Source organism: Macadamia integrifolia, chromosome 6, assembly GCF_013358625.1.
Source record: "Macadamia integrifolia cultivar HAES 741 chromosome 6, SCU_Mint_v3, whole genome shotgun sequence".
Lineage (NCBI taxonomy): Eukaryota > Viridiplantae > Streptophyta > Magnoliopsida > Proteales > Proteaceae > Macadamia > Macadamia integrifolia.
In genome coordinates this window covers 33,526,724-33,536,928 of record NC_056562.1, presented here as the reverse complement: position 1 = coordinate 33,536,928, position 10,205 = coordinate 33,526,724, and positions in this window count along the sequence as shown.

Genomic DNA, 10,205 nt, shown 5'->3' with positions numbered 1-10,205 from the left:
TATTAATCTAAATACCAACATGGCTATAGAAAATATGATCACAAATATATTCATTCGAAGCAACATAAAGGTAGCCCTAATTCTTAACTATACCGCTTGCTGAGCAGGCTCCGTAGATATTTTAAAGCTTTTGAGATTAAAAAGAGAAAAGAAAATGAATCAGTGAGTAATAGATATACAAAATTTATTAATCTAAATACCAACAAGGTTATAAGCAATATGATCACAAATATATCTATTCAAAGCAAAATAAAGATAGCCCTAATTCTTGACCAACATACCTAATTTGAAAGAGTTGGCATAAATGATTTGTTCATACTAAATGAAGAAATGTCAGCATTTCTATGCTATGATTTAAAGTGTGCCAACAGCTCATTATGGATCAGGGGAAGGTAAAAAATGAAAAGGTAGAGAGAGATTGAAATATAGATCCCTATGTTTTAAAATGCAAAAGAATGATTTAAATTATTTGATGGTGATTCCAATCCCTCAAGCTTTGATGGTGATTCTAAATTCATATCATTTTTTCTTCCTTCCTTCTTCTTTCATATTCTTGAGTTCCAACAATCTAATCAGGTATTGCGTGGGTGTTTCTCTGACCTTTTGAAGTTCTATTTTTTATTCAAGTTTAGTAGTTAGTGGTTTTCTTTTTTTTCTGCCCTATTCCTTCGTAGTCTCGATGCACTATGATTTTGTCCTTTTGAGTTAGTTTCCAAAATCTGTCCTAGCAGGTTAGTGGAACGCATCAAAGACCTAAAGTGTAATCGTTATCTACAATAGATTTGGATGAATAAATGCACACCAAATGCTTACCTTAAACATCTAAAATACTCATTACTCACAAATTGGATTTTCAAGAGATAAAATAACAAAGATCCACTAACATTACTATCTAAATACAATAAATTTTGCAATTAAATCTGAAAATCTTAGAGACCATTCAGTAACAAAACTGAGAAATAAATGATCCACCCAGAGAAAACTATAAATGCAAAGACCACCAATTATAATCATCACATACAACGCTAAGAAACGCTGAAAAAAATTGGATTGACATAACTAGATACTGTAGAGATCAGGGGGTCTTGAAAAAAGGGACGACGCGTAGTTATATGTGGCAAAATAAATATCGGGTCGTGACGTGATGCTCTAATATTGCAAGAGGGCACATTATATTTAAGAATGGCATATTAATCTCCAAACGATTAAGATGGTACTTGATACCATCAGTCTGTTTCGAATATATCAAAAATTATTTTTTAACAAAGTATGAATAAATATGATGTACCTTCCATTGCTCAGGTTATTCTGATGAACTTGAAATTATCACATCTTAGAAGAACAACGGATTCAAGAGATTCTCAATCTCGTATCTTTCATGGTGAAGATACTTCAAACCATTTATGACATCCCTAAGTAACTTTTGCAGATAATGTGATGGGAAATAGGCATCCTTAATGTAGAACAAGTACAAACAAAATCATTTTAACTGTTTTTTATATGAGACTTGATGTACTAATTCAAACTTATTGTATATCATATGCCAAAACGTCAACACCATCCACATTTGAAGCCGTATAACAGGATGAGACCATAACAAATTAAGTTGGAATCAGCATCTATAACAATGTTGAAATTAGCGTCAGTCAAAATTATGAAATATAAGTGATAGCTATGCTACGAAGATGTAAATAAGTCATCAAAAAGATGATAGCAATGGCCACCTTGTTGAATCAAATATCTACTGCCACTCCCATTTGATAAATTTAAAAAAAAAAAACAATTGAATGACTAGTGTATTTCTTGACGTTGATCAACTTAAGAAAAAAATAAATAATATAACTTCACGATAGCAAATAAATACTATTTAACTTACACTGAAATCAGAACCATACTATTAAGCAGGCTCCGTAGATATTTTAGAGTTTTTGAGATTAAAAAGAGAAAAGAAAAAGAATCAGTGAGTAATAGGTATAAAAAATTTATTAATCTAAATATCAACAATGTTATATGCAATATGATCACAAATGTATCCATTTAAAACAACAAAAAAAGTAACCCTAATTCTTAACCATACTGCCTGCTGAACAGGCCCCGTAGATATTTTAAAACTTTGGAGATTAAAAAGAGAAAAGAAAATGAATTAGTGAGTAATAGTTTCAAAAATTTATTAATCTAAATACCAACAAGGCTATAGGTAATATGATCACAAATATATTTTTTTCAAAACAACATAAAGGTAGCCCTAATTCTTGACCAACATACCAAATTTGAGAGAGTTGGCATAGATGGTTTGTTCATACTATATGAAGAAATGTCAACATTTTTATGTTATGATTTGAAGTATGTCAACATCTCATTAAGGATCAGGGGAAGGCAAAGAAGAGAGAGAGAGAGAGAGAGAGAGAGAGAGAGAGAGAGAGATTAGAATATAGATTCCTATGTTCTGGAATGCAAAGAATGATTTACATTTTAATCACAAGTATAATTTTTCACACACACTTTTTACTGTATTAATGATTTCCATAAGCCATTCATAGAAATCAATCTCTTTTTGTATCATATGAAGATGAGCTTCTAATCACAAGTATAACTTTTCACATACATTTTTTACCGTATTAATGATTTCCATAAACCATTCATAGACATCAACCTCATGAAACAAGTTCAAAAATTTAAGTGATTTGAGAACTATTTAAATAAAGGATCCTAGGTGCATAGACCTCAAAACAAAACACCAACTCCACGAAATAAGTGTGAAAATATCTCGGGAAAGAACATGAATAGGTCACAAAAATAAATTTAATCCCCCTGAAAATAAGTATCAATAAAATGACATTTAATAAATATGTAATAGAAAACAATAACAGATTATGACACTCTCTCCCATATAATAATTATAAACTAATTAAAAAATAAATAAATTTAAGACTATATTACGGAAGTGATTAAATCACTTAAACGATTCAAGAATGGCATATTAATCTCCAAATGATTAAGATGGTACTTGATACCATCAGTCTGTTTTGAATATATCAAAAAATTTTTTTAACAAATTTTCACATTACTCGGGTTATTCTGATGAACTTGAAATTACCACATCATAGAAGAACAACGGATTCCAAGAGATCCTCAATCTCGTATCTTTCATGGTAAAGATACTTCAAACCATTTATGACATCCGAAGCAACTTTTGCATATAATGAGATGGAAAAACAGGCATCCTTAAAGTAGGACAAGTACAAAAAAAATCATTTTAATTGTTTTTTATATGAGACTTGATGTACTCATCCAAACTTACTGCATATCATATGCCAAGACGTCAACACCATCCACATTTGAAGCCGTAAAACAGGATGAGACCATAACAAAGTTGGAATCAGCGTTAGTCAAAGTTATGAAATATAAGTGGCAACTATGCCACGAAGATGTAAATAAGTCATCAAAAAGATGATAGCAAAGGCCATCTTGTTGAATCAAATACCTATTGCCACTCCCATTTGATAAATTAAAAAAAAAAAAAAAATGGATGACAAGTGTATTTCTTGACGTTGATCAACCTAAAAAAAATAATAAATAATATAACTTCATGATAGTAAATAAATACTATTTAACTAAGACTGAAGCTCAGAACAATACTACCTGCTGAGGAGGCTCCATAGATATTTTAGAGTTTTTGAGATTAAAAAGAGGAAAGAAAAAGAATCAGTGAATAATAGGTATAAAAAATTTATTAATTTAAATACCAACAATGTTATTGGCAATATAATCACAAATATATCCATTCAAAGCAACAAAAAAGGTAACCCTAAATCTTGACCATACTACCTACTGAGCAGGCTCCGTAGATATTTTAGAGCTTTGGAGATTAAAATGAGAAAAGAAAAGGAATCATTGAGTAATAGGTACAACAAATTTATTAATCCAAATACCAACAAGGCTATAGGCAATATGATCATAAATATGTCCATTCAAAGCAACATAAAGTTAGCCCTAATTCTTAACCAACATACCTAATTTGAGAGAGTTGGCATAGATAGTTTGTTCATAATATATGAAGAAATATCAGCATTTCTATGCTATGATTTGAAGTGTGCCAACAACTCATTAAGGATCAGGGGAAAGTAAAAAAAATGAAAATGGAAAGATAGAGATTAGAATATAAATCCTTATGTTGTGGAATGCAACGGAATGATTTACATTCTTTGGTGGTGATTCTAATCCCTCAAGCTTTGATGATGATTCCAAAGTCATATCCTTTTTTCTTTCTTCCTTCTTCTCAAGTTCCAGTAAGCATATCAAGTCTTGCGTGGGTGTTTCTCAAATCTTTTGAAGTTCTATTTTCTATTCAAGTTTAGGAGTTAATGGTTTTCTTTTTTCTGCCCTATTACTTCGTAGTCTTGATCCACGGTGATTTTGTCCTTTTGAGTTAGTTTCCAAAATATGTCCTAACAGGTTACTGGAATGCATCAAATACCTAAAAGAACAAAGACCCATTAAAATTACTATCTGAATACAGCAATTTTTGCAGTTAAATCTGAAAATCCTAAAGACCATTCAGTGACAAAACTGTGAAAGAAAGGATCCACCCTGAGGAAACTATAAGCACAGAATATAATATAAATATGGTTATAAATGATTCATATATATTTTTTATCGAACTAAACCTCCCAGCATAGAGAAGATCTAAAGTTTTAACCCCTAAATCACCCTAAGGGATTTATGGAATGAAGATAAAAAAAAAAATGCAAATTCATGTTTTGTCAGCCAAATCTGTTGTCTTACATTGAGGTCCTCCTACTCAATTGGCAGCACTGAGGTTTTTGTAGTTATAATGGTATATCTGGGGCCAGGGGAATTGCATCATCTTTAATATAGCATACTAACAAGTAATATATAAATATAATCAAGGACAATGCATAGAAAAATAGGGATTACAGATAGCTTCAAAACTCTCTCGAAGCATGAAATTATCAAATCTAAAAGAAGAAGAGGAAAAAAAAAATGAGAAATATATTAAAGAAAAAAACAAATAGATATGTTTAAATCAACTTAAAGCTATCGATCCAAGATAGGTTCTCCTTTGGGGTGAGAAACCCCTGCTATAGAAACTCAAGTCTCTGTCGTCAAAAGGAGGGTGAGAATCCCTATGAAAACCCGAGTCTTTGTCATCGAAAGAAGGAAGGTGAGACAAATAATATAAAATATAAAAGATAAAAGAAAAAAAAAGTTTTATACCTGGATTGATTGCTAGTAATTGAATCCAAGTAATGGGGTGAGAAACCCCTACTGACAAAGTGCAAAGGCAAATAATTAAACGTTTCAGAACCTTTTGATCGGAAGAGAACTCTAAAACCGAAAATCGATGAAACCAAACCACAACACCGAGAGAACCAACAAGAGATCGAGAAATCAAACCTTGGAAGCAAAAACCATAGGTTACAGTTGACAAAAATAATAACAATATGACATTGTTCTTATGAATAATAATACTATGGAAAATGCAGAAATAAATGCAGTGTTCTCTATTCAGGTACCTACAACTTTTGTTCGTATGAGAGTATAAGTTAGTGGGTCGTCACCAAAATTTCAATTAAAATAAAATACTATATTTTTTTACAAAAGTTCAATTGGGTGTTGGTCCTATCAAACCTATTCAGAATGCTGCAGATGTTCATGCATTAGACATCGAGCAGAGACTATTAGACATCAGATTTGCAAAATTTACAATCCAAGTTAAAAAACAAATATAAAACAGAACTCCAAAGTTTCAATTAACATAGCATACTAAATTTTCTACAAATGTTCAACCGGGTGCTAGTCCTATAGAACCTATCCAGAATGTTGTAGATGTTCATGCATTAGACATCGAGCAGGGACAAATTGACGTTAGATTTTTAGAACTCACAGCCCATGCCAAAAAACAACTATAAAGTGAAATCACATTAGGGTTTTGAGGATAAAGAAGAAGAAAGAAATAAAAGGAAAGTCATCTTAGGGTTTTAAAGATTTCCAACAGTTTTTCATTTTCATTTTATGCCTTTCTAACAACCAAGAAACATTGCGTAGTACACAAGATTAGAAAAGAAGAACCAAAAAAGGCCTCACATCTGTGAAGACTCTTCTTTTGGCCAATATCTTTGAGAAAATAAGCGAGAGGAAAATTTATATACTGTGGTTTCATCAACAACATTATGGAAAAACTCACATATAGATTTGAATGAAGGAATACAAGTTGAAGTTGAAGTTGAAGTTTTAGTATGTAATGTTACTCGCTTTTTCTATTTTATCTTCTCATTGACCCTTTAAAAACTATACAACAATGAATGATGCCACATGTAACATACTTGGTATTCTGATAAATCGTTGATCCAATAGTACGGCCTTTTATATTTTGCTTCTCGTGTTAGAAGCATTATGAAATGGTGAACTCCCATCTCTTCTCTTGTCAAGCATTTGCAATGTTCTGATTTAAGAAAAGTCCACAAAAAAATATGTTGAATAAAAAGAACAACAATTTTTTGGCAAATCATACACAAAATTAGAGAAAATCAAGCATCAACTACACACTAGATTAGCATGATAATTAAATGTCGTATATAACATGAATAGGCTGAACTTATCTATTTGGCATTACATGTTTTAGATCATGACGTAAATTGGTTATCCCAAATTCCCAATGCCTAAAATATGACTCTCTCTCTCTCTCTCTCAGAGTAAAAACCCATATTAGGAGAATATATAATAAAAGTAAATCGGATGGCCAGATGAACACCAAACTCCAATTGAGTTCTGTAAACAAGGTATAGATCACTTGCTGAAAATCCAAACTCAATCCAAAGGCTGGAACCGATGCAGAACAAAATTCAATTTCATTGGCAAGAAAATATTTTCTGCCATCACTTTACCTTTGCTGCTCTCATCATTCTCAAGGGAAGAACGTTTACAGGTTTTTTTTTTTTTTTTTTTTAAAAATGAAAACGGATCCTTCATTAAGAGCATTCACGGTGGATTACATCATTGGGAATGATGTCATGACCACTATCAAACCATGCTTTCAGAGCCTCTGACTCGTATGTGAAGCTATCTGCTGCCACGTGTTGGGTCTCGCATAATTTCCTGTAATTTCGAATGCAATGGAATAGCAATGAGAGAAGAGTTTCAACATAGTTGTCGAATTCATTTTGGTGATCATTTTTTATTTTCTCTTCAAATGAAATCATTTTGGCATTTCAACAATTTAGGTATAATATTTCAGCATAATTTAAAATAAAAAAAATGGAGAACATAGAATATAAATGTCATTATTGAGCCACTCCAAAAATTCAAATCTTATGTAATTCAAAAATCAATTTATGTCACATTTTTACCTCAATTGTGTTTGGAACAGATTTAGATTGGCAATGATTTATTATAATAAAATTAAGAAAACAGGATGCACTAGATGGCAAATGGAAGGAAATACATAGGATGCAAGATAAATCAATTCCCCCCTCCTACTGTGCACTTCCTATAAAATTTAAAGTCACATTCATTTGATGTCTCCACGCACATTTTCATGAGCCCCTGTGTTGGTGCAGGTCCACGCGGATAAGCAACAATCACATACCCTGTTATTTTTCATCATTTTTTTATCCAACCAATGAGAACCATAATACTCAATATTGACCGTGGCTACGTTCAAAATTGATGGAACATAGTTAATCCTAAAAGTCAATTATTGCAAGATTGTGGATTTTCAAATTTTTAGCAACATGGGTTGGGCTGTTAGGGAGTCTCATCCTTGGTTCATGAGCTTTGATGTTAGACCCAGGTGTTTAAGCCATTGGACATAAGATGGGCATGAGCTAGCAAAGCAAGAGAACCATTGGACCGATTAGACCCGTAAAAAAAAAGATGGTTTTGAGTCTTGTAACCCATCTACATAATTAGTGATCGGACCATCATAATTTAAAAGAAACCTTAACATGGTTTAAATCCAATGGACCCGAAGTACTAACCAAGAGAACAAAGTCCATGCTAAAATGGGCAGACATATATTACCTATTAGGCCCGATATATATGATATATTCTTATGACCCATCCCAAAATATCACAACCTTTGGAAAAAAAAAATTCTAAGGAAGGTTCCAAAACCATGCATAATGAACAGTTGAGATTCTTTTAGGAGGAAAAAAAAATCGTAAGAGGCAATGTAGCCCCTGCGTCAAGACATATAGGAGGGCAAAATGACCATCCTAACCCATATGAAAGACATAAATCTCACTAGTTGATATTTTCCTGTACACTTCCATTGGCGTTGATGCAAAAGCTACACTGCTTTTATAAAACCCTCTCTCATTATTTTATTATTAAATTAACCAGTTCAACATCTATTGGAAGATATAACTAGATCCCATTCATTGCATAGGTTCATTCCAACACACCATTTTTAAAGGTCATAAAACATCATTTCGAATAGGTTGCATTTAGAAAGTGCCTCTTCATGTGGTGGTAGTTGTTAGTATAATAGGGCCCTCGCCTAAGTTCAAGGCAGCGGTCACTCTTTCGATTCTCCCCCTTCAATTGCCCTCCACATTAGATTAGAATACTTATGTGTAACACCTCATATGAAAGAACTCACCATCTAATAATAAACCATTTTTCCAGTTACTCTTCTCTTTAAATCTTGAATTGCAATATCATTATTATATGCAATCAACAACAGTAATAATGTATAGCGATGGGACTACATTACAATTAGTGATCATAGTTTTGCAACTTTAAATCTTTGTCAATATAATGTGCCATGAGTCATTCTCAATTTTCATAAAAAGGGATAATTGTGGATTTAACTGTATATTATCCCAAATAGTGTGCATAATGACATACTATCATGATTTTGATGTAACTATAATACTATATTAGCTTGAAGTAGTGGCATAGAAACAGTAAATGGGTCCCCTTCATCAACTAAATGAAATTAAAGTTTCAAAATTAACATTAGCGTATATATTTATTTGTCTACAAATTGAAAATAAATAAATTGAGTAGCAATCCAATACACGAAGTTCCCACTATTATAGAGTCTGAAAGGGGCAAATATATACAACCATAACCCCTTGCTTTGTAGGAAATGTTATTTCTAAGTTTTAAACTTGCTACCAACATATTACAATAATACAACTTAACCGTTGCACCACAGGTTTGCCTACTAATGGTTGAAGCATGCATCAATCTACCTATTATGCTACTCTCTAGGTGCATTCCCTTATTAATAGAATAATTCGACATTCATATACAAGACACATGGTTTCACAAGAATTGATGGATGTTGGTGATGAGTTCTTCCTCTGGGTTATTCTGATTTTCAAACAAAGAAATATATGCTTTTTATTTTATTTTTTATTTTTAGAATTTGATTGGATTTTTTTTTTTAAATAAAATTAATATTTGATGAAGGGACGACCCATTTGCTAGTTTGTGCTAGAAAAATAAAAAAAGAATCTTTGATGAAGGGGACCTATTAATTGTTTCTGTGCCACTACTTCAAGGTAATATAGTGTTATGGTTACATCACAATCATAGTATGTCACGATACATACTATTTGAGATAATATATAGTTAAATCCACAATGTTTCCTTTTTTAAGGAAGTTGAGAATGACTCACCACAGATTATATTGACAATGATTAAAAGTTGTAAAACAAGATCATTAATTTTTATAAAGTCCCACAACCATGCACCGGTGAAATTATTGGTAATGCTCTTAAATTGTGTTTGATAAATTAGGGTTCAAAGAAGTTATGCACTATTACTCTGTATTGCAAGTAATAATGATATTACAATTCATAATTTACAGAATAGTTTTAATCAGAAAAGTGATTTATTGTTAAATGGCTAGTTCTTTCATATGAGGTGTTATGCACGTGTTTTGAATTTAATTATCAATAAATATATTAAATATTATAAATATTTTATATGTAAAGTTCATTATGCCGTAGATACACAAGAGGTTTCAGTAGAAAGATTACAACAATTTAAGTTGTGTTGTAAGTAAAATAAATTGAATGAAATAAAACTTTATGTCTACATATATATCTTAAATTACAAATAGCTTTAGAGTTTTAAAATATTTTCTAATGCGTAGAAGATAGAGATTTAAACTTTAGGATGGACTGCAAGAATTTCTCTCTTCTATTCAATCTTATGTATAAGTATTATAA